The 25,488-nt window shown below is 44.4% G+C and overlaps 1 long non-coding RNA gene across 1 annotated transcript in view; it reads left to right on the forward strand.

The window, feature by feature from the left end:
* Positions 1 to 9,363, forward strand: part of LOC115479241 — an 82,820-nt gene extending 73,457 nt beyond the window's left edge. The window contains exons 4-5 of the long non-coding RNA XR_003943635.1: positions 5,460 to 5,695; positions 9,244 to 9,363. This is a non-coding gene — a long non-coding RNA (uncharacterized LOC115479241). The remainder of the gene's footprint in view (positions 1 to 5,459; positions 5,696 to 9,243) is intronic.
* Positions 9,364 to 25,488: the final 16,125 nt, after the last annotated feature.

The following is a 25,488-nucleotide window of genomic DNA, read 5'->3' on the forward strand; positions in this document are numbered from 1 at the left end:
TCAAAACCCACTGCCCACAAGTCTACACCATTACTATAGCCCTAAGGAGTGAAGGGGGGCACCTACATGTGGGTACAGTGGGTTCGGGGGGGGTTGGACGACTAAGCATTAAGCAGCACAATTGTAACAGGTAGGGGGGGGATGGGCCTGGGTCCACCTGCCTGAAGTCCACTGCACCCCCTAACAACTGCTCCAGGGACCTGCATACTGCTGCCAGGGAGGTGGGTATGACATTTGAGGGTCAAAATAAAAAGTTGTGAAACATCATTTTTTGTGGTGGGAGGGGGTTTATGACCACTGGGGGAGTCAGGGGAAGTCATCCCCGATTCCCTCCAGTGGTCATCTGGTCATTTAGGGCACTTTTTGGGGCCTTATTCGTGAAAAAACAGGGTCCAGGAAAAGTGCCCTAAATTCTAGCTAAAAACGCATACTTTTGTCCCATTATCTGTGAAATGCGCCCATCTCTGTTCGGCAGATAACCACGCCCCAGTTCCGCCTTCGCCACACCTCTGACACGCCCCCATCAACTTTGTCCGCATCCGCGACGGAGTGCAGTTGAAAACGTCCAAAATCGGCTTTCGATTATACCGCTTTAATCGTTTTTGTGAGATAAATGCCCATCTCCCGATTTAGGTCGGAACTTGGGCGTTTTTCTCGTTCGATTATAAGCTGGAAAGTCCACCACCCTAACCACTAGGCCACTCCTCCACTGTTGCTACTATTTGAGATTCTACATGGAATGTTGCTATTGCACTAGCAACATTCCATGTAGAAGTCGGCCCTTGCAGGTCACCAATGTGGCCGCGCAGGCTTCTGCTTCTGTGAGTCTGACGTCCTGCACATACAGAAGCCTGCGCAGCCTTCTACATGGAATGTTGCTAGTGGAATAGCAACATTCCATGTAGAATCTCCAATAGTAGCAACATTCCATGTAGAACCTCCAATAGTAGCAACATTCCATGTAGAATCTCCAATAGTATCTATTTTATTTTTGTTACATTTGTACCTCGCACTTTCCCACTCATGGCAGGCTCAATGCGGCTTACATGGGGCAATGGAGGGTTAAGTGACTTGCCCAGAGTCACAAGGAGCTGCCTGTGCCTGAAGTGGGAATCGAACTCAGTTCCTCAGTTCCCCAGGACCAAAGTCCACCACCCTTGAGTAATTTTGTGTAGCTTTTATATTCCAACTCCTTCAACATTTCCTCTACCAGCATTGTCTTTACCATGAGCAAGTTATGAATAATAAATTCACTGCCGTGTGGGAGAGTCAATAAACAGACCCCCCAAAAGTTGTTACAAGGTTGACTAACAATCTTCTGATGAAACACTACGTGGAAGCATGGCCAGGATAAGGGTGGCAGGAAAAATAGCAGGAGGAGGGACTCAAACTTTGAACTTTTGTAGCTGAGGAGGCGAAACACTGAGATCCTGCAGGGAGCAGACACAGAATAAGTGAAAGGACAGAGGAACAGACCCCAACAAAAGCTCATTACATGCTTGCAAATCACCCCAGTGCTAATACTTTATTACAGTCTGCAGGAAGATCTTTTGTCCTTTTGAAAAATGTTTAAGCTTCACGGGTTTTCCTGGTCCACCGCAGTGATCCCTCATACCACAGTGCTGATACTAACCTGCTCAATTCCACTCAACACTGCCAACTCAGATACATCGGATGTAGAACTGAACCGAACAGTACTGCACGCCAACAACCTATTAGAAAGGAGGTAAGTTCATAACAGGACTCCTGGGTCAAGGGGCCATATAGGCACCTTCTTAGACAACATTTAATAAAGGCAGAGGTGCCTACCGGGTCTCATTTTCAAAAAGTTGTTACAAGGTTGATCTGGGAGTCATCGTGGCTAGGACGTTGAAATCTTCAGCTCAATGTGCTGTCGCAGCTAAGAAGGCAAACAGAATGTTGAGTATTATTAGAAAAGGGATGGAAAACAAGCATGAGGATGTTATAATGCCGTTATATCACTCCATGTGTTCAGTTCTGGTCGCCTCATCTCAAAAAAGATATAAAGGAATTGGAGAAGGTACAGAGAAGGGCGACAAAAATGATAAACGGGATGGGACGACTACCTTATGAGGAGAGGTTAAGACGGCTAGGACTCTTTAGCCTGGAGAAAAGGCGGCTGAGGGGTGATATGATAGAGGTCTACAAAATAATGAGTGGGGTAGAGCGGACAGATGTGAAGCGTTTGTTTACGCTTTCTAACAATAATAGAACTAGGGGACACAAGATGAAATTAGAATGTGGTAGGTTTAAAACAAATCGGAGAAAGTTTTTCTTTACTCAGCACGTAGTTAGACTCTGGAACTCATTGTCGGAGAAGGTAGTGACGGCAGCTGGCCTTGCTGAGTTTAAAGGGGGTCTGGACAGATTCCTGAAGGAAAAGTCCATCGATCGTTATTCAATTTTGGGGTTTTTTGCCAGGTTCTTGGGGCCTGGATTGGCCGCTGTCAGAGACAGAGTGCTGGGCTTGATGGACCTTTGGTCTTTTCCCTGCGTGGCAGTGCTTATGTACTTATGTAACAGAAAGACGCCCCAAAAGTGGCATACATTCTCATTTGGACGTTTTTCTCACCAAAAAGTCCAAACTGGTATTTTCTAAACCAATTTTTAGACGTTTTTCTATGAAGTCCATCAGAAGTGCATTCAAATCACAAGGGAATGTGTCGGGGACGGGATTAGGGCGTTCCTAACACTTGGGACGTTTTTCTGCCGTGACGGAACAAAACAAAAACACCCAGGGCTATAAGTTGGAAGTTTTAGCCTAGCCCTGTGTTACTAATGAATAAGCCACAAAAAAGTGTCCTAAATGACCAGATGACCACTGCAGGAATAAAGGAATGACACCCCCTTACTCCTTCAGTGGCCACTAACCCCCTCCCACCCTGCAAAGATGTAAATGAAACAGGACATTCCAGCCTCTATGACCGTTTCAGATATTATGGCCAGTCCTATTAGAGCAGCAAGCAGGTCCCTGGAGTAGCCTAGTGGTCAGTGCAGTGCAGAGAAGGTGACCCAAGTCCACAATCCACTCTAGCTACTACACATGCGGTGGAAAGTGTCAGCTCCCCTCCCCCCCCAAAATCTCAAATTCTACTGTACCCACATATAGTTGACACCTGCAGCCATAAGGGCTATTGCAGTGGTGTATAGTTGAGTACGGTAGGTTTTTCATGGGGTTTAAAGGGTTCACCATACAATATAAGGGATGTGTACTTTTATGTGAAGTCCCCTGTAGTGCCCCCAGGGGTGCCCCACTGCTCTGTTGGGATGCCTGTGTGGCAGGTCTACCAGGAAAACTGGCTCCTCCTACGTGCCACTGGCTTGATTTTGTGTGTTTTGCACGTGGACTTTTTTTTTTTAACGGTCCAAAAAGATAGATGTACTAAGCACAAAAATATCTAGGAAATGGTCATTTTCAAAGAAAAAAGATCGATGTTTTTACTACTTGATTTTTGGACATTTTCAGCAAAACATCCAAAGTCGAACTTAGCTCATTGAAAATTCCCCTCTATGTGTTCTTATAAAAATGTAAGTGGTAGAAATCTTCAGCCCAGTGCGACAGGGGCATAGCCAGACAGCAGATTTTTGGTGGGCCTAGGCAAGAAGTGGGTGGGCACCAAATGTCCTCTCCCCCACCCCCACATCAAAAAAAGTATCTCAGCTGGTGGGAAAATGCTTCTCTCCAGTCTCCACCTTGGTAGTCTGCAGCAGGCATGCGCTGAAAACTGAGCATGCGAAGGTGCCAGTATTGTGGAGAGCGGCATTTTCATTACCATGTGCTACTGTTGGATGGGCCTCAGCCCTAAGTGGGTGGGCCCTGGCCCACCCAAGCCCACCTGTGGCTACACCACTGGCGCAGCAGCAGCCAAAAAGCAAACAGGATGCTACGAATTATTAGGAAAGGTATGTTAAATGAGACCAGGAATATTATATTGCCTCTGTATCGCTCCATGTTGCAACCTCACCTCGAGTATTGCATTCAATTCTGGTTGCTATATCTTAAAAAAGATATAGCAGAATTAGGAAAAGGTTCAAAGAAGAGCGACCAAAATGATAAAGGGGATAGAACTCCTCTCATGTGAGGAAAGGCTAAAGAGGTTAGGGCTCTTCAACATGGAAAAAAGATGGCTGAGGAGGGTTTGATTGAGGTCTACAAAATCCTGAATAGTGTAGAGTGAGTAAAAGAATTGATTTTTCACTCCTTCAAAAAGTACAAAGACTAGGGGTCACTCAATGAAGTTACATGGAAATACTTTTAAAACAAATAGGAGGAAATATTTTTTCACCAATGAATAGTTAAGCTCTGGAACTCATTTCTGGAGATGGGGTAACAGTAGTTAGCATATCTGGGTTTGAAAAAAAGGTTTGGACAAGTTCCTGGAGGAAACATCCATGGGGATGCCACTGCTTGCCCTGGAATTGATAACATTGAATGTTGCTGCTATAGGTACTTGTAACCTGGATTGGCCACTGTTGGAAGCAGGATAGTGGGCTAGATGGACCATTGGTCTGACCCCATATAGCTATTCTTATGTTCTTATTAAATCATGTCTACCTTGCAGTTGGGGACAGTCACACCTGCTCTTGAGCAGATATAAAATGTTTATGCCTAGATTATTCATGTATGCATATAGATTAATATAATTTATAAGGGCAGTTCTATGACTGGACACCCAAATTTACATGCCACTTGTGCATGTGAATGCACAGAATACTAAAACTGCTCCAGGGACCTGCATACTGCTGTCACGGAGCTGGGAATAATATTTGAGGCTGGCATAGAGGCTGGAAAAATATTTTAATTTTTTTTAGGGTGGGAGGGGGTTAGTGACCACTGGGGAAGTAGGGGGAGGTCATCTGGTCATTTATGGCACATTTTTGTGGCTTGGTCGTAAAAAAAAAAAAGGGAAAGTAAAGTCATCCAAGTGTTCGTCAGGGATGCCCTTCTTTTTTCCATTATCGGCCGAGGATGCTTATGTGTTAAGCACGCCCCAGTCCCGCCTTCGCTATGCTTCTGACATGCCCCCCTGAACTCTGGTCGTCCCCTCGACAGAAAGCAGTTGAGGGCGCCCAAAATTGGCTTTCGATTATGCCGATCTGGGCAACCCTGGGAGAAGGACGCCCATCTCCCGATTTGTGTCGGAAGATGGGCACCCTTCTCTTTCGAAAATAAGCCTGAAAGTGGACCTGGGAGGTTATTATAATTGTGCTGAAATACAAGCACTTACATTCAATGCCGAGGTCGTGATCGAGGCAGTGTCATGGTTTCCTTTTTAATCTGAGTGAAATGTGCATATTCTGTGGTTAGCCTCATGGAGCAAAAGGAAAGGGACCTTCTTTGAAAGTTTGCACTGTAGGGCACAGGGCCCTTCTACTTTATACAGAGATGGATAAAGCAGTGGTGATGTGAATTCTAAGGCACTCATTTGCATTTTCAGATCACCAGAAGATCTTCTGGCCTTATCCTTGTGCAGCGAGCAAGAAAATGTCATCCTGCTGGATGAATGTGGAGGGAAATGATGTACAGTGAGCTGTCCGGAGACTGTCGACTTGGGCTGCATAAACATTTCATCACTGCCCACTTTATTGAATGGGGCGCTTTAGCCTACCCATGTTAACAACAGAAAATGTGGCGTGAGCTCTTCTGTGAAATATTTACAAGGTGCTTGAGCAGGTAATTATCACCCGGACCAGGGTTCAGGACCACAGTTCTGGTCACCCTTGGCGCAGAATACATAATGAGCTGCAGGGTTTGATTTTCAATGGATGACCTGCTCCGAACAAAGGCTCCAAACAGAACTGAGTCAAAGACTTACAAATGGTTATTTTTAGAGGCAGTGAGTGCTCCTCTCCATCGGTTTTCAGCTTAAATCGTTTCTTAAAAAAAAAAAAAAAAAAAGTCTATTGCATTTTCAACTTTTACAGAGAGCTTTTCTGGGCAAAAGCTTGAAATTTGTATTAACAAGAAACTTTTCGCAGCTAAGCAAAATACCCACACTTGTTGCATACCAAAGATAAACATTGCCTTAGGCTGTTAGCAGAAACAAAGTGCCAGTGCCTCTCATGCTTTATGCTCAAAAGATGATGTGACCCTCCCCTCCCCTCCCCACCACCACGCACACATGCACAAACACACGCTGCAATCATTCTTTTATTTCCCTTCCAATATTGGTCCAATCTGAATTTCGTTTAGTTGGTCTAACTGAATTAGGAGTTGACCAAATGGATATGTACAGGTCTTGAAGTATTTCATCTATAGGGAGCCGCAATACTCTCCTTATGAAGGTCATATAATAGACATATAATAACTCTTCCTCTCTACGATTCCCTAATGTGTCTGTACACACGAACCTTATTCTACCACAACATTACTGTATTTGTTCATACTGGAATTGGCGAACGCCTTTATGGTACTATGTAAGCCACGTTGAGCCTTCAAATAGGTGGGAAAATGTGGGATACAAATGTAACAAACAAAATAAAAAAAAAAAGAAAGGCATGTTCTTATTTATTTAGCAAATTTATATAGTTCTATCCTGCTCCATCCCTAGTTTGACTGTGATCTTTATGTGCCAGGTACTTGTGACCTGGCTTGGCCACAGTTTGGAAAACAGGATACTGGGCTAGATGGACCATTGGTCTGACCCAGTATGGCTACTCTTATTTTTGAGATTCTGAATGGAATGTTGCTACTCTTTGAGATTCTGAATGGAATGTTGCTACTCTTTGAGGTTCTACATGGAATGTTGCTACTATTTGGGTTTCTGCCAGATACTTGTGACCTGGCTTGGCCACTGCTTGGAAAACAGGATACTGGGCTAGATGGACCATTGGTCTGACCCAGTGTGGCTACTCTTACGTTTGAGATTCTACATGGAATGTTGCTACTCTTTGAGATTCTGAATGGAATGTTGCTACTATTTGACTTTCTGCCAGGTACTTGTGACCTGGCTTGACCACTGCTTGGAAAACATGATACTGGGCTAGATGGACCATTGGTCTGACCCAGTATGGCTACTCTTATGTTAAGCCACGTAAGCGTCTACGCATACATAACGCACGCCAAAATGGAGTTACCACCTGGCTACCGCGTGGCTCTTGCGGTAATTGCATTTATGGTGTGCGTCCGATACGTGCATCCGAAAAATAATTTTTATTTTCAGACGCAAGTATTGGACGCGTGCTAAGTGGCATTTGACGCGTGTAGGTCATTATCGCCCGGTTACCACATGAGACTTTACCGCTAGGTCAATGGCTGGCGGTAAGGTCTCAGACTCAAAATAGACATGCGGCAATTTTAACGTTCATATGGTCTATCATCTGAACCTTAGAAACAATTTTAAAATCCCATTATTGTACTCCAAGATTATGTTAATGAAATGTAAAACTTAGCCAGCACAATGGTTGATAAGCAGGCTAAGGTACTGGGAGAATCTCTTCCTGCTTGTGAACAGCACATCAAACCTTCTGCTCAGTGTGCTGCTGCGGCTAGGAAAGCGAATAGAATGTTGGGTGTTATTAGGAAGGGTATGGAGTCCAGGTGTGCGGATGTTATAATGCCGTTGTATCGCTCCATGGTGCGACCGCACCTGGAGTATTGTGTTCAGTACTGGTCTCCGTATCTCAAAAAAGATATAGTAGAATTGGAAAAGGTACAGCGAAGGGCGACGAAAATGATAGTGGGGATGGGACGACTTTCCTATGAAGAGAGGCTGAGAAGGCTAGGGCTTTTCAGCTTGGAGAAGAGACGGCTGAGGGGAGATATGATAGAAGTGTATAAAATAATGAGTGGAATGGATCGGGTGGATGTGAAGCGACTGTTCACGCTATCCAAAAATACTAGGACTAGAGGGCATGAGTTGAAGCTACAGTGTGGTAAATTTAAAACGAATCGGAGAAAGTTTTTCTTCACCCAACGTGTAATTAGATTCTGGAATTCGTTGCCGGAGAACGTGGTACGGGCGGTTAGCTTGACGGAGTTTAAAAAGGGGTTAGATAGATTCCTAAAGGACAAGTCCATAGACCGCTATTAAATGGACTTGGAAAAATTCCGCATTTTTAGGTATAACTTGTCTGGAATGTTTTTACGTTTGGGGAGCGTGCCAGGTGCCCTTGACCTGGATTGGCCACTGTCGGTGACAGGATGCTGGGCTAGATGGACCTTTGGTCTTTCCCAGTATGGCACTACTTATGTACTTATGTAATTTATTTATTGCATTTGTACCCCACATTTTCCCACCTATTTGCAGGCTCAATGTGACTTACATAGTACCGTCAACGGCGTTTGCCCAGTCGGTTGATAACAAACACAAGGTTTTGCAGTGGATTATCTGATAGAAATGCCTAAAACCTCACTGTGAGCATTTTCTTTCTGCAGGACATCAGGCAGAAATCTTACCTTCTTCGTTTTCGTTTTTTTTTTATGCCTCTAAAAATGACAGCACTGTTTTACTTACAGTGAAAGGGTGATAAATTGGCAAAAAGCAGAGCAAATGAGGGCTTGATGCCAGTAGGTGCTTTTTATGCAGTTCTGCCAGGACTTCCAAGTGTTCGCTCTCATTACTCGATAAATGGGCAATTCAGCCCTTCCAAGGTATCTGTTTTCTATTGTAGGCGGTCTGGGAGATGATGAGAGAGAATCACTGCCTGAGCCCACATGACTGCCTGGTATTCATATGCTGGAGACTTCTCAAAGGCAGCTTCACATAAAGGACCCACAGTGATAGCCACTTCTTCCGTTGTTCCCTTCCTCCCTCCCACCTTCCCCTGAATCCTTCTGGAAAACTGCCTTGTGCAAAACATGACTTTCCTTTCTGACATCACAGACACCTGGCTTTGCGGGTGGGGCTCCCCCTGGCTCCCAGTCCCACTGGTGGCAAAAGCTTCCTGCTGACATCAGCCCGGAGGGTTGGCATTAGCTTGATTGACAGCTTTCTTCTGTAAGTTCCACACCATCACAGTAGATATTTTAACATTTTTTTTTTCTTCTGTCTGGAAACTAAGCCAAGTTAAAGCAGAAACTGTACTTAACAGCACTTTGCATAAAGTACCAAAACTGCACACATTTCTGATGCTTCACTTTTATATTAAGTACCAAGCAGAGGCTGTTTGCCAAAACATCTCCTCTCAAACTCATTCTTCTTATGTCTTCTCAATCGTTTGGTGTACATAAAGTGGAAATGTTGTATAGATGTGCATTAATGACAGTTCACTTGCCTATAGCTACCTGGGATGTAACCTGGAGGAGGAAGGGAGAAATGACAGCTGATATTTCACATAGAGAAGTTACGTTGGAATCCCCATGTCCATCTTCAAAGACATTCTTTCACAATGAGCATTTATTCTCTGCAATTACTACTACTACTACTTCACATTTCTAAAGCGCTACTAGGGTTACGCAGCGCTGTACAATTTAACAAAGAAGGACAGTCCCTGCTCAAAGAGCTTACAATCTAAAGGACAAAAAGTGCAGACAATCAAATTGGGGCAGTCTAGATTTCCTGAATACAGGTATTATGGTTAGGTGCCGAAGGCGACATTGAAGATGTGCTTTGAGCAAAGATTTGAAGATGGGCAGGGAGGGGGCTTGGCGTATGGGCTCAGGGAGTTTATTCCAAGCATAGGGTAAGGCGAGGCAGAAAGGGCGGAGCCTGGAGTTGGCGGTGGTAGAGAAGGGTACTGAGAGGAGGGATTTGTCCTGTGAGCGGAGGTTACGGGTAGGAGCGTAAGGGGAGATGAGGGTAGAGAGGTATTGAGGGACTGCAGATCGAGTGCATTTGTAGGTTAGTAAGAGAAGCTTGAACTGTATGTGGTATCTGGTCGGAAGCCAGTGAAGTGACCTGAGGAGAGGGGTGATATGAGTATATTGGTTCAGGCGGAATATCAGACGTGCAGCAGAGTTCTGAACGGATTGAAGGGGGGGATAGATGGCTAAGTGGGAGGCCAGTGAGGAGTAGGTTGCAGTAGTCAAGGCGAGAGGTGATGAGAGAGTGGATGAGAGTACGGGTGGTGTGCTCAGAGGAAGGAGCGAATTTTGTTGATGTTATAGAGAAAGAAGCGACAGGTCTTAGCTGTCTGCTGGATATGCGCAGTGAAGGAGAGGGAGATGAGGTAACAATAGATTTTCACCTGATGAGGTCACAAAAGACTTTCGCCTGATGAGGTAACAATAGACTTTCGCCTGATGAGGTAACAAAAGACTTTCACCTGATGAGGTAACAATAGACTTTCACCTGATGAGGTCACAATAGACTTTCGCCTGATGAGGTAACAAAAGACTTTCACCTGATGAGGTAACAATAGACTTTCACCTGATGAGGTCACAAAAGACTTTCGCCTGATGAGGTAACAAAAGACTTTCACCTGATGAGGTAACAATAGACTTTCGCCTGATGAGGTAACAAAAGACTTTCGCCTGATGAGGTCACAATAGACTTTCACCTGATGAGGTAACAATAGACTTTCGCCTGATGAGGTAACAAAAGACTTTCGCCTGATGAGGTCACAATAGACTTTCACCTGATGAGGTAACAATAGACTTTCCCAGGCGAAACACTAAGAGGCCTGTTTTCTAAAGTGCGATAAACAGTTCATGAATTAGCACACACTGGGATGACAGCATGCACTAATTTGTGTTTTCACTACATGCTGTGTTATGGGAGCGGGAACTTGGTTGGTTATGGACAGAGAATGGGCGTAGAGGGCAGGTTGAGAGTTAGCTCATGGTACTTTGCTGTGTGCTATCAGTTGTGCACCTGTGTTAACTGCAAATACAGGTGGAGGCGGATTTTAGAAGGGATGTACAAGTTGGAAGTTCCACTAGTATTTTAAAAACAGGATCTGCTGTCATACAACCTATTCTAAAAAATATGGTAAAGTGAACACTTGTACACAAATTACATGCAGCAGGAACATCCATTTTAGAATCATAAATATTTAAAATATGGATGGGTCAACAGAGTCACTTAACGTTTATGATTCTAAAATGCAATCCAATATAAAACAATATACAATAACATAATGAAGCCAAAACAATTATGACATAAGAACATAAATGTTTATGTCAGCCATTTTGGAATCATAAATGCTTATTTCTCCTGAAGCTGTCACAGAGCCCAGTATCCCTGCCAATTTTACTATCGAGGGGGACATTAACCACTGGGGATTAAGGGGGGGGGGTGACTTTGCTTAGAGTGCTGCTTAATAGGAGCATTTTCCCAAAAACTTAGCATCCTAGGGCAATGTCAATCTTTTTGGACATAGACATGCAATTGGGGGACACATGCTTATTTTTTACATCCTCCCTAGTCCTGCCCAGAACACACCCAGTCCAAGTCTCCTTGCCATATGAATATTTTAAAGCTTAGACGTGTACATCCCAGATTTATAAACTCAGGATTTAGATGACTATCCAGCTTATTTTCAAAGGAGATCGCCAGCCATCTTCCGACATAAATCGCGAGATGGCCAGCAATCTCCTGAACCTGGCCAAATCGGTATAATCAAAAGGCGATTTTGGCTGGCGCCAACTGCTTTCTGTCGCAGAGCCGGACAAACTTCAAGGGGGCGTGTTGGTAGGGCAACGAAGGTGGGACAGGGTGGGTCAGGGGCGTGCTCACGAGATGGAAAAAAGAAAGCCGGCACTGACGAGCATTTCGCCGGCTTCACTTGGTCCCTCTTTTTTCAGGACCAAGCTTCAAAAAGGTGCCCCAAATGACCACCTGAGGGAATCAGGGATGACCTCTCCTTACTCACCCAGTGGTCACTAACCCCCTCCCACCAAAAAAAATATATATATTTTTTTGCCAGCCTCTATGCCAGCCTCAAATGTCATACCCAGCTCCCTGACAGCAGTATGCAGGTCCCTGGAGCAGTATTTAGTGGGTGCAGTGCACTTCAGGCAGGTGGACTCAGGCCCATCCCCCCTACCTGTTACACTTGTGGTGGTAAATGTTAAGCCCTCCAAACCCTCCCAAATCCCACTGTACCCACATGTAGGTGCCCCCCCTTCATCCCTAAGGGCTATGATAGTGGTGTACAGTTGTGGGGAGTGGGTTTTGGGGGGCTCAGCACCCAAGGTAAGGGAGCTATGCACCTGGGAGCTATTTTTGAAGTCCACTGCAGTGCCCCCTAGGGTGCCCGGTTGGTGTCCTGGCATATCAGGGGGACCAGTGCACTACAAATGCTGGCCCCTCCTACGACCAAATGCCTTGGATTTGGCCGGGTTTGAGATCGCCGGCATTAGTTTCCATTATGGGCGAAAACCGATGCCGGCCATCTCAAACCTGACCATCGCTGACATTTGGCCGGTCCCAATTGTATTATCGAAACGAAAGATGGCCAGCCATCTTTTTCGATAATATGGTTCGGGACTGCTCTTTGCGGCGCCGTTCGATTATGCCCCTCTATGCAGTATAAATGTCTAAATGTCAGTTTATGCACATCTAAACCCCAGAGTTTCTAAAATAAGCATGTTAATGGGTGGTAAAGAACGTTTCTGTGCAGCAACATTTTGCAGTTAAAGAACTTGATCTCAGTTTAGTAATCAGACTAGTAATAAATAAAATTTCCTTTAGTAAACAGACCCCCAATGCATAAAAGGGCCTTGTCTTGAGCTGCCTCAGTTTTGTGAATGAACAGCCAGTGCACCTGATGAAGTGTACTATCTTTTGTAATCTTTTATCCGTTCCAGATGAAGACCTACTAATTAAACATATTTGTAAATTGTTTGATTTCTGATATATTGAAATTATGTAATTCTCCTGTTTTATTCTTAGATTCCATGAACCTTGCTACACTCTCTCTTTTCCCTGGGAACTGCTTGAAAAGAAGAACTGACTTACAGCCAAACATACAATCCAAAACCATAGGCAAATTTAACAATAAAAACCAAACCACTTATAACAAACACATGTAATCCAATATAAAACAATGTACAATAACATAATGCAGCCAAAACAATTCTATAAAGCTTACCTATATGAATAATTAAGGTTTATGTACTGAATATATCTATACTCTGTTGCAGCCACAGTTAAATGGTGGTGGAGATGAAAACGGTAACGGAATTCAAACATGCGTGGGATAAACATAAAGGAATCCTGTACAGAAGAAAGGGATCCTCAGGAGCTTAGCCTAGAATGGGTGGCAGAGCTGGTGGTTGGGAGGCGGGGCTAGTGTGGGCAGACATATACGGTCTGTGCTGGGGCTGGTGGTTGGGAGGCAGGACTAGTGCTGGGCAGACTTATACGGTCTGTGCCGAGGCTGGTGGTTGGGCGGCGGGGATAGTGCTGGGCAGACTTATATGGTCTGTGCCAGATCCGGTGGTGGGTGGCAGGGATAGTGCTGGGCAGACTTATATGGTCTGTGCCAGAGCTGGTGGTGGAAGGCGGGACTGGTAGTTGGGAGGTGGGGATAGTGCTGGGCAGACTTATACGGTCTGTGCCAGAGCTGGTGGTGGGAGGCGGGGTTGGTGGTTGGGAGGCGGGGATAGGGCTGGCCAGACTTTTACGGTCTGTGCACTGAAGAGGACAGTACAAATAAAAAAATTAGCACATATGAATTTATCTTCTTGGGCAGACTGGATGGACCGTGCAGGTCTTTTTCTGCCGTCATCTACTATGTTACTATGTAAATAGCTGGGGTGAGGGTGGGGTGAGACTGAATAGGGTGCTTGTCACAGAACAAAACATCAGCATGGGGCCTCAAGGCTCTAGTGGGCCTCTAGGTACTTCTGCAGGTCTTCCTCTTGCACACGTTTCCTAGGGAACATTGTCAATACTGGACGAGGGTGTGAGGGCCACACAGGGTCTTTGAGCATTCTTGGTCTCAGAGGCCTGGATTTCAATTTCGTCTTTTGCTGTCAGTAATACTGCCTAGCCCAATAGTTCTCAACCCAGTCCTCAGGGACCACCTGGCCAATTGGTTTTTCAGGATATCCTCAATGAATATGCATGAGATATATCAGCATGCACTGCCTCCATAGCATGCAAATATCCGTCATGCATAATCATTGTGAGTATCCGGGAAAACTTGACTGGCCAGGGGATCCCTGAGGACTGGGTTGAAAACCACTGGCATAGACTATGTAGCAGTCAACTTATGAGGGTGGGAAAGACCCTAACCTTGGGAACTACAAGGCACCTGCTCACTGTGCCTATTGGTTAACTGGTACTGGAGGACTCCAAAGGAGGACATTCTGATTGGCTACCCCTGTTCAATCCGTCAGTCTTCAAAGTCAAGCAGAAATGGAATGATGATGCCTGTTGAAGAGATAGATACGATGAAGAAGACATTGGGAACGCTACACTATGATCCGAGCTTCTCAAGAAATTGATGGAAAAAATGTCCCAGCAATAAAGTTTTGTGTACTTTCCAGCAGAGTGAGACAAATTCATTTATGGATCAAATACTATCTCTGGTCTTTAATTCTGAACTGATTTCCTAGTTCGTTAATGTGGTTTGTTTCAGAAGTGAATAAAGACTTGATGTTATGTTACTACTTTTGTTGTTTTTCCATGATTTCCACTTATAGATTGAATTAAATCATCTAAATGGTTTCCAAATTCTGTGCCTGATGAAACAAGTCTAAACAAAAACTGGGAGATGTTCACCTCCATTCATCTTTTATTCTGCAAATGAGAATGAACCTTTCAACTTCTCTTCTTTCTTCTGATTTGATGAGTGTTGATCTTGCCAAAATATGTCACATTCTTAGATGTGAACAGACATCTTATAAGCCATGTAAACCCCACCAAAAATATTGTGAAATACAGATGTATACCAGCCTACAGGAAAAAAAGCCAGAGAACTAACTAGTGGTACCGTTTCAACTACTGTCCCTCCATATTTGTAGATTGTTTGCCCGGTAGCTTTCTTCTACCCTTTTGGTTCCCAGTTCAGTCGGAATGGCTTCTACTGAGGATGTAGCACCATTCCCCAGGTTTTTTACCACATTTTGAACTCCTCCTGTCTAGCCCAATCATTGTTGCACCAGTCTTCAAGAGGAGCCACAGACTACAACACCCTCTAGAACCCAGAATGCAATGCATCTCAAGTCTGGCTGGTAGCTGTAACGGGGGACATAAGACCCACCCCCCCTTTTCTCCCTCAAAACATAATAACATACAAGAAGAATGCAAATATTAGTAAATATATAATTGAGACTAGAACACACTTGGTATAAAACAAGCCGCAGCTTTGTTTATTGGTGATATTATTAAAACCCTGGCTAGAAAAAAAAACAAGTGACATTCTTATTTAGAAATAACAACCTGACTACCTGCCATTTCACAGCAAGGAGTCGTAGCCAACTATAATTTTTTTACCCACCAGAAAAGCAAGGCTAAACATTCCAGACATGGATCTCCATGTTTGTATTGAGCTGTGGCCCAATACTCATCTCCTGGTGAACACTGACGCACTATCCGCAAGGACCTCCTTCTGCACAAGCTCCAGCTCGGGCAACCCCTCCACCCCCCCCAAAACAAAACGGCGATAAAGGAAATACCCCATGGCCATTGTGATGTACCCGGAAGAGTTAGAAGACGCTGGAAGGGCAGATGTCCACAGGAACTATTGAGGTACTTCATTTCCCAGCTTCTCCGGGGTAGGTCACTTGAATCCTGTAGAAGAGTTAACCCACACTATAATTCCCAGGATCCTCGGAGGGGGGGGGGGGGGTCACAGGACTCTTTGAAAGAGGTTATACCAGACTACAAGTCCCAGGTTCCCGAGGGGGAGTCCCATGACCTTTTCAGACAGGCTAATGCTAAGGACTATGAGCATCTGCGGGAGAAGGGAGGAGAGGTGGAGTCCATGGAGTGGATGCCAGCATAGGGGATTTTATGGACTCAAGATGTAGATGTAGAGACTGAAATAGGGCCCATGGACCGTCTGCTCTGGCCAAGGTAAAGAGTGGGAAATCTAAGGGTCCGTTAGCAACCTTGGCTTTGAGTTTGTTTCAATATGTGGAAAGTTTAATGGAAGCACCTGAGCAGGTTTCCAGGGAATGGAATAGGAGCCTGATACTGAAAAATTTGACCCATGGGACGGATACCAGGAGTTTAATTGCTGGTGTGTAAAAAGGGTGGGGGGTCCCCTTTCCTCAGGATATTTTCTGAGGGGCGGGTACAGAAGACTTTAGTTAGAGGAAGTCAAAAATGCTGAATGAACTTTTGAGACTGCTTTGAATTGGGGGAGGGAATGCCTTTTTGAAATTGCAGAGGCGCAGGGGAGCTGAGGCCTTCGCTGCTGCCAATTGGAGAAAGTTTTGATTTTAAAGCTCCCTTTGATACGATAAGACTGTGAGCTGGGTGCTTCTATGAACTGAGCTATTGGAAGCTATAGTCTCGGGGGAATAAAATAGCCAGAAGTCTTGCGTTTATGTTTTGCTATAGTTTGAATTATTGAATAATTGAAAAGTTCTATAGGAAACCTGGGGTGGAGTCGTGATCTGGGACTGTGCGGAGGCCCCCAACCTGAGCCCACCATGCTGGTCGAACTGGGGGAGGGGGGGTTAGCTTGTCCCCTCTTTAAAGGGGTGGGCTCTGGACTCACCATTCACCCTAAGTACTTATTGCATAGTGGCAGACATTTCTTCTTCTCAGAGGCTGTTAAAGATGTGCAGGAAGTGTCAGCCTTGTGCGGTAAATGTCACACCATTAACAATAACAGTGACCACCCAGGATTTGCAGCTAGTGTGGAGTGAGTGTAAAAACGAATCCCCTCATTATGAGTGCTTAAATCTGTGCATGGTTTGTGCATTCAGACTGTTGAATACCTGGCACTTAACTCGTGAATGTTACAGATTTTGCATAAAGGTTAGTTCACACTAAGGGATCCTTTTACCAAGGTGTGCTGAAAATTTGGACTGCGGTAATGTAGGCGCATGTTGTGGACACACGCAATTTCATTTTTCAGCACACCTGTAAAAATGCCTTTTTTAAAAATTTTTGACCAAAAATGGATGTGTGGCAAAATAAAAAATTGACGCGCGTCCATTTTGGGTCTGAGACCTTACCACACCACCCATTGACTTAGTGGTAAGGTCTCACACGTTAACCAAGTGGTAATGGTCTACATGCGTCAAATGCCTTTTACCGCCCAGTAGCGCCACGCGCCAGAAACTAAGAATTATTTTCTGGCATGCACAGTGGATGTGCGCCAAAAATGAAACAACTGCCCGGGCCACGCGGTAGCTGGGCGGTAACTCAAAAATGGCACATGTTGGATGCGCTAAGGCACTTACACGGTTTAGTAAAAGGACCCATAAGAGGAAAATTCTATCAATGGCATTCAAAATGCGGTGCCTAAAAAAATCAGTGCTGAATGGTATTCTGCAACAAGCGCTCTGGGATCGGTGCCCTTTATAAACGAGTGCGTAGCGCTGGGATTCTCACTCAACTTTGGGCATGAGGAGTTACACCAAACTGAAGCCAGGTGCAAATCCCAGCATGTAAGTTGCGTACGGACCTCCGAAATTCAGTAATACTGCATACATCTTTAGGGAATGCCGCCGACCCGTCCATGCTCCTGCCATGACCACGCCCCTTTGGAGTTGCATTCAGAACTTTATTGAATAGCCCCTAGCAAGACGCAGTCACAAATCCAAATTGTTGCCAATTATACCAATAATTGATAGTGTCCAGTTATAGGTGCTAATTAGCTGATTAGGCAATTTAATTGCACGCCATTTATTTAAACTGGCCATAAGTGGTATTCCATAATTGTAGAGCATAACTTGCGTAGCACGTAAATGCAAGGAAGCGTTTAAATGGGTGGGCATGGAAGTCTCCCACAATTACATACATATGTTATAGAAAAATGTCATTTACGTACAAAAGAGCAGGATTTAGGCATGCAAATTTACGCCTGCACATTGGCACACCTAAGTGTTGGCACATGAATACTGACTTACAATAGTAATCTATAACAGAATCTGGGTGCCCAGCCAGCTTATTTTCGAAGGAGAAGGGCGCCCATCTTCCGACACAAATCAGGAGATGGGCGCCCTTCTAATGGCGGCCAAATCGGAATAATCGAAAGCCGATTATGGACGCCCTCAACTGCAGTCCGTCGCAGGAGCAGCCAAGTTTAAGGGGGTGTGTCGGAGGCGTAGCGAAGGCGGGACGGGGGCGTGGTTAACACATGGGCGCCCTCGGCCAATAATGGATAGAAGGGCGGCCCTGATGAGCATTTGGCCGACTTTACTTGGTCCATTTATTTTCAGGACCAAGCCTCAAAAAGGTGTCCAAACTGACCAGATGACCACTGGAGGAAATTGGGGATGACCTCCCCGTACTCCCCCAGTGGTCACCAACCCCCTCCCACCCTAAAAAAAAAAAATTAAAAACATTTTTTTGCCAGCCTGAAATGTTATACCCAGCTCCATGACAGCAGTATGGAGGTCCCTGGTGCAGTGCACTTCAGGTAGGTGGACCTAGGCCCATCCCCCCCTACCTGTTACACTTGTGGTGGTAAATGTGAGCCCTCCAAAACCCACTGTACCCACATCTAGGCACCCCCCGGTACCCTTTAAGAGCTATGGTACTGTTGTACAGTTGTGGGGATTGGGTTTTGGGGGGCTCAGCACACAAGGTAAGCGAGTTATGCACCTGGGAGCAATTTGTGAAGTCCACTGCAGTGCCCAATAGGGTGCCCAGTTGGTATCCTGGCATGTGAGGGGGTCCAGTGCACTACAAATGCTGGCTCCTCCCATGACCAAATGGCTTGGATTTGGCCGGTTTTGAGATGGCCGGCTTTTAGCGAAAACCGAGGACGGCCATCTCTAAGTCCGGAGATCTCAGCATTTAGGTCGACCATCTCTAAGGTTGACCTAAATGTTGAGATTTGGCCGGCCCCGACTGTATTATCGAAACAAAAGATGGCTGCCCATCTTGTTCAATAATACGGTTGGCTCCACCCCTTCCCGGGGCTGTTCCCGGAGATGGGCACCCTTAGAGATGGGAGCCCCCGTTCGATTATGCCCCCCCCAGATCTCATTATAGAATTTGCCCAGAATTAGTGCCCAGAATTTTGACGTCTACTATAACCTTTGGTGCACTATATAGAATTTACTCCCCATGCATATTGTCTCTGGGAAAATGCTGGGCACACTCTTGTTATTGCCGAGGTTTTGATGTTAATACATGCTCATTTTGGCCATTAATGAGTAGCAACTGCAAAATGTTAATGTATTTTATTTGTATTTATTTACGACATTTTTACCCCACATTAGCCCGAGAGTGACTCAGGTTCAATGTGGCTTATATAACAAACAATTAAATGAATGATACATAGTAAAATTACATAAACAGATTATTATAAAGTACAATAAGTAATTTCATAACATTGGATTTGTAAAACAAATATAACACAAGTGGTGAATTAACCTGGATTCAACTGTTTTCAAGGGTAGATGGATAGAAAAGAAGATTAAATCATAATTAATGCCTATGTTTACTAAGCGGCGCTATGGGCGTGTTAGCATTTTTAACGCGCGTAAATGGTGTACGCAAGTTAAACGCTAACGCGCCCATAGAAATGTAATGGCGCATTAGCGTTTAACACGCCTTAAATTTACAGGTGCATTAAAAACGCTAATGCACCTTAGTAATCATACCCCTAAATTTGTAAACAAAGAAGTGAAGATGAATAAATGTGGGTACGATTAGGGCTAGATAGGATTAGGGAGGAAAGAAGACGTGAACTTAATTGTACGACTGGATAATGCTCAAATAGAATTCTGAAAGGCTAAATTGGAAAAAAAATGAGTTTTCAGTAGGTTTCTAAAGGACAGGTAATCATCTAGGCATTTAATTGGTTTTGGTAGAGAATCCCAAATTTTAGTACCTTGATATGAGAAACTGGCATTGTGAATTGTTTTACAGATACAGCATTACGTGGGGGTAATTCAGTGAGATTGTTCATATATGATGGAGCAGAACCATATAGAATTTGGTGGATAAAAACACAGTTAAATAGGCCTTAGCCAAAAAGAAGTAAAAACCAGACTCGACCACATGAATTTCCAGAAAGCACTAAAAACAGAACTGTTCAGAAGGGCATACCCCACCGACCCAACATAAAAAACCTGGACATCTACAACACAACTTAACCAAAGATCGTAACGGACATATCCTAACTCTTCCTTTCCCTCTCTAAGTTCTCCCCAATTTCCAGAAAGCACTAAAAACAGAACTGTTCAGAAGGGCATACCCCACCGACCCAACATAAAAAACCTGGACATCTGCGACACAACTTAACCAAAGATCGTAACGGACATATCCTAACCCTTCCTTTCCCTCTCTAAGTTCTCCCCAATTGTCTTTACCATACATGTATCTCACTCTACCATAATATCACCTTGATATTACTCGCAACTTGTATTTGTTCATACCGAAATTGGTTAACGCCGATTACGGTACCATGTAAGCCACATTGAGCCTGCAAAAAGGTGGGAAAATGTGGGATACAAATGCAACAAAAAAATAAATAGCTGTCCTCATTTGCCTCTAGTATGCGTAGCGGAGGTCATTGCAAAGGAATCAGGAAAAAATGTCCATGTACGATTTTTCAAAAGAAAAACAAAAAAGGCAACAGTCTACTTGCTACATAAAAGTCTGTTATAAAAAGTAGACCGATACACATATATAAAAACAAAGAAATAATTTATTCAAACCAAGATAAAAGCAGTATCCGACGTGGCCACGTTTCGCCCTCAGGCTGCGTCAGGGGTAAAACTACAAATAAAAACATAAAAATAGTGATAACATCATCTCAAGTTATGTACATATATATATATATATATATATATATATATATATATATAAAAAGTCATAACAGCAAATGATAAAATAAAGTACAATAAATGCATTACACATTCAAAAGTAAAATGTATATAAATCTCCTCCTCCATTTTACTTTTGAATGTGTAATGCATTTATTGTACTTTATTTTATCATTTGCTGTTATGACTTTATATATATATATATATATATATATATATATATATATATATATATATATATATGTACATAACTTGAGATGATGTTATCACTATTTTTATGTTTTTATTTGTAGTTTTACCCCTGACGCAGCCTGAGGGCGAAACGTGGCCACGTCGGGTACTGCTTTTATCGTGATTTGAATAAATTATTTCTTTGTTTATATATGTGTATCGGTCTACTTTTTATAACAGACATGTACGATTTTTCTACAGACGTGTTTGCAAAACCTTAACTACACCTGTCTGAGATGTAGTTATTGAGGGCAATTGTTTCTATGAAACATTTTTGCACTGCAGCCCAAATTACTGACTGGCCCGTGGTCAGGAATTGAGCCCAGGCAGCAGTGCCCGTAAGTTCTGGGGTGGCCCTCCAGCTTGTATGGCAAATGATATGTATCTGCGTGGGACACAGAATAAACAGCTCAGATTTATGGAATATCTACATTGTCTTCTTGCACTGAAAGAATCACTCTGAATACCACTCTGCAGAAACAATGTCAATCAGCAGCCTGTCAGTTTCACATATTGTTTGACTGGCAAGTGATTATTATATTGAGTTTTTCCAGATGAATTTGATTTCCCATTCTAAAAATAAAAGAATAAAATAAGTGAAACAAGCCCAGCCAGGTGGCAAGACATGACATTTTTCTACAATGGCCTCATGTCTTCTCCCAACGATGGCTTTCGGAATTTGGTTTCTGGTCAGTAACATTTTGACACGGCTTGAGTGCCAGTGGTTGGTAGTTTGGAAAATTATTTCAGCTCTCAGGCTAATTATTTTCCAGAGAATTTGAAATAAACTGTGGACGGCACTTCGTGTCAGGCTTCTGAATGCAAAATACTTCACGCCGTCTTTACAATAAACGAGGTGACACCATACAATTAAAACTTAAACAATGAGTTTAATGCTCTAAAAGGATGGTGGAAGTCACAGGAAATGTCTTAAAGGAAAAAGAATATTGTAGTTCACAAATTATTTTGTGTTAAGAGTTAGTTTTGGTAAAGTCTGACAGCAAACGAAGTATGAACGTATGATACTTACAACCCCTCAGATCTCATTATAATTAAAGGGCAATGTAGAAAGCTGTCCAGATTTTAAACAGAAACATTGAAACCAGGGGCGTCGCTGCTACATTTGGCCCTGGACCCCCCTACCGTCGACCCCCTCACCCGCTCGCCTGCCCGCTCGCTCGCCGTCGCCTACTTGGGCGTCACCTGCAGGACGTCATACTCAGAAACCTGAAAGGAAGGAAGAAGACTTCAGCTGGCGGGGGCTGGGGTCCCCACCAGCCCAGGTAGGCGACGGCGACAGTGAGCGGGCAGGCGAGCGAGCGGGCGGGGGGGTCGAGAGGGTCATCGGCGGTGGGGGGGTGTCGGCGATGATGATGGCGACAGCAACGGGGGGTAGGCGATGATGATGGTGGCGGCGCCGGGGGGGGGCTAAAATGTGCCCCCTCACCTCGGCTCTGCCCCCCCCCTACCGCTGAAGGTCAGATACGTCCCTGATTGAAACATTCAGGGGTTCTTTTAGTAAGCCACGTAGGCACCTACGCACGCCCAATGTATAGCAATTTTGAGTTACTGCCCGGCTACCGCGTGGCCCTCGCGGTAATTTCATTTTTGATGTGCATCCGCTATGTGCGCGGGAAAATATTTTTATTTTCTAGCGCACGGGAGGTAAATGGGCGGTAATCATCATTCTACGTGCGTAGACCATTACCACCCAGTTACTACATGAGATCTTACCACTAGGTCAATGGCTTGCAGTAAGGTCTCAGACCCAAAATGGACGCACGTCAATTTTCATTTTGCTGCACGTCCATTTTTGCCAAACATTTTTACAGGTATGCTGAAAAATGATTCTGCGCGTGCCCAAAACACACATCTACACTACTGCAGGCTATTTTTGTAAAAGGGCCCCTCAATGCCAGTTGCCAGATACGGCCCGGTATTTAATTTCTGGGAGTCCTTTTTAAAAATTGGCATTATTATTATTATTTATTGCATTTGTATCCCACATTTTCCCACCTATTTGCGGCTTCCAATACATTGTGAATTATGGAAATACAATTTGTTACAACTCGATTATGGGTTACATTGTGAGTTATGTGAAGACAAGGTCAAAGTATCGTTAAGGGGAATAGAACAATGTAAGAAGAACAATGGAGGAACAACGAAAGCTGATAGGGCAATAAAACAATAGTAAGGGAACAATTCGGGTATAACATTTTATCTGTAAATTAAGGTTTAAATTTAATAGAATTACGGGGGATGAGAATTCAGGAGAGAATGTATTGATGCATTGCTAACAGTGTGTGTGGACTTCAAGTGTTTTGATCTTTTCGATAGATTTTATCAAAGAGATGAGTCTTTAATAGTTTGCGGAAGTCGGTTAGTTCGTAAATCGTTTTCAGGTTGCGTGGTAGTTTATTCCAGAATTGCGTGCTCATATAAGAAAAAAGGTTGATGCGTGCAGCACTTTGTATTTTATGCCTTTGCAATTCGGGAAGTAGAGGTTGAGGAAAGTTCGGGATGATCTTTTAGCGTTTCTGGGTGGCAGGTCTATTAAGTCAGACATGTAGGCTGGGGCTTCACCGTGAATGATTTTGTGGACTAGTGTGCATACTTCAAAAGTGATGCGTTCCTTAAGTGGGAGCCAGTGTAACTTCTCTCTTAAGGGTTACATTGGCCACTCTTCAAACCCCATGTATTATGACCAACAGATTACTAGTAAAAACTTAGCAATGTTGATCTCTCTTAAGACTGTAGCTGAATGTAGACCAATGCTGGCGACTTGCTGCATTTGAGTTAATTTGATCTATTCCATCTTCTAGACTTAACAGTGATGTGCTTTAGGTGTTCCGAGTCATCATGATGAAAGAAGGTTTCTGCTTTGGCAAAGAGAGGAGGGCATGGGTTGTGAGGAGAACAGAGCTGAAGGGAATGGAAGCTGGGAGGTGCTATGGGGCATGGGCTGTGATACCAAGAGAAATGGGTGAGGGGGTTGCCAAAGCAAGAGAAGCAGAATGATGAAGAGCCCTGGAAGAGGAACAATGTAGAACTTAGTTGAAGGAGACTGAGAAAAGGTACTGAGAAGCATCAATGAGTGAAGAAAGGAAGGGGAATAGCAGGAAGGGTAAAACTAGAAGTCAGTGAGAGAAGGTAGCAGGCTGTGGAGAGACAGCCTGAGTATAAAAAAGATATAAACATAGAGACAAAAGAAAGGAAACTGTATGCTTCCTGTTTGGTCTATCTGCTCAAGCACTAAATCCTTGATCCCCTTCTTGCTCTTGGTAAAGCTCTGCCAATAGCTCCCAGCTCCCGACTCAGCTTCCCAAACTGGATATTTGGCCACTGGAGCAGTATCAGGTAGGCAGGCCAGAAAACAGTGGACTAATAGGAATGCACGCTCCCATATCCAGAGCTACTGGAACATGCTCTCCTACCCAGAATGCAAGGTTTCAAGCTGTGATCCTTGCTGTGCTTCCAGGCTGAGGATGGGACTGTGGTAGGAAACCTCATTGGGACTCTGCAGGCAGGGGGTGGCCACTGGCCTGAAATCAATAACTGCCAAGAAAAGTGCTGCAGGGAAGCAGGACCAGTCTCCGAAAACAGGGATATGCCTGGAGCCAAGGAGAGTTGAGCATGGAAACGTTCCAAGCCGGTGGGAGATGAAGAGGGGTCACAAAGAGAGAAAGAGACCTTCCAATGGAAGGAAGTCTCATATTTTCATAGGAGAGTAAGAAGTGGGAAATGGTGACGGAATGGGTGAGCAAAACCGGCTTAGAAGGGGAACTGCCTTGGGAGAGCTATACGGTGTCCTAAAGGACAAGTCCATAAACCACTACTAAATGGACTTGGGAAAAATCCACAATTCCAGAAATAACATGTATAGAATGTTTGTACGTTTGGGAAGTTCGCCAGGTGCCCTTGGCCTGGATTTTGGCCGCTGTCATGGACAGGATGCTGGGCTCGATGGACCCTTGGTCTTTTCCCAGTGTGGCATACACACAACAAACAGGACTTAATAAGGATCTGGGTTTTCTAACCCATTATAAACCATAAGCTGTATTTCTCTGTTTATTTCTCTGTTTATTACCCTCCTCTCACCTACCAACACCCATTCTGTTAGAATATCAATGAAATGCTTTGATGTCCCCATGCATACCCCCACCCTCCCACTCTGTCAGACTGTCAAAGTAATGCTTTGATGTTTCTCTCATATATACTATCTGTAGTGGCGTAGGAAGGGGGGGCGGGGGGGGCGGTCCGCCCCGGGTGCACGCCGCTGGGGGGTGTCGGCTCCGCGCTGGTTCTCTGCCCTCTCTGCCCCGGAACAGGTTACTTCCTGTTCCGGGACAGAGAGAGCAGTGAACCAGCGCGGAGCCGACACACCCCAGCAACGTGCAGTCGGGGTGGATCGGCCCTCCCGCCCGTCCCTCGCCGCAGGTATGCGCTCT

Source organism: Microcaecilia unicolor, chromosome 10 (assembly GCF_901765095.1).
Source record: "Microcaecilia unicolor chromosome 10, aMicUni1.1, whole genome shotgun sequence".
NCBI classification, from domain to species: domain Eukaryota; kingdom Metazoa; phylum Chordata; class Amphibia; order Gymnophiona; family Siphonopidae; genus Microcaecilia; species Microcaecilia unicolor.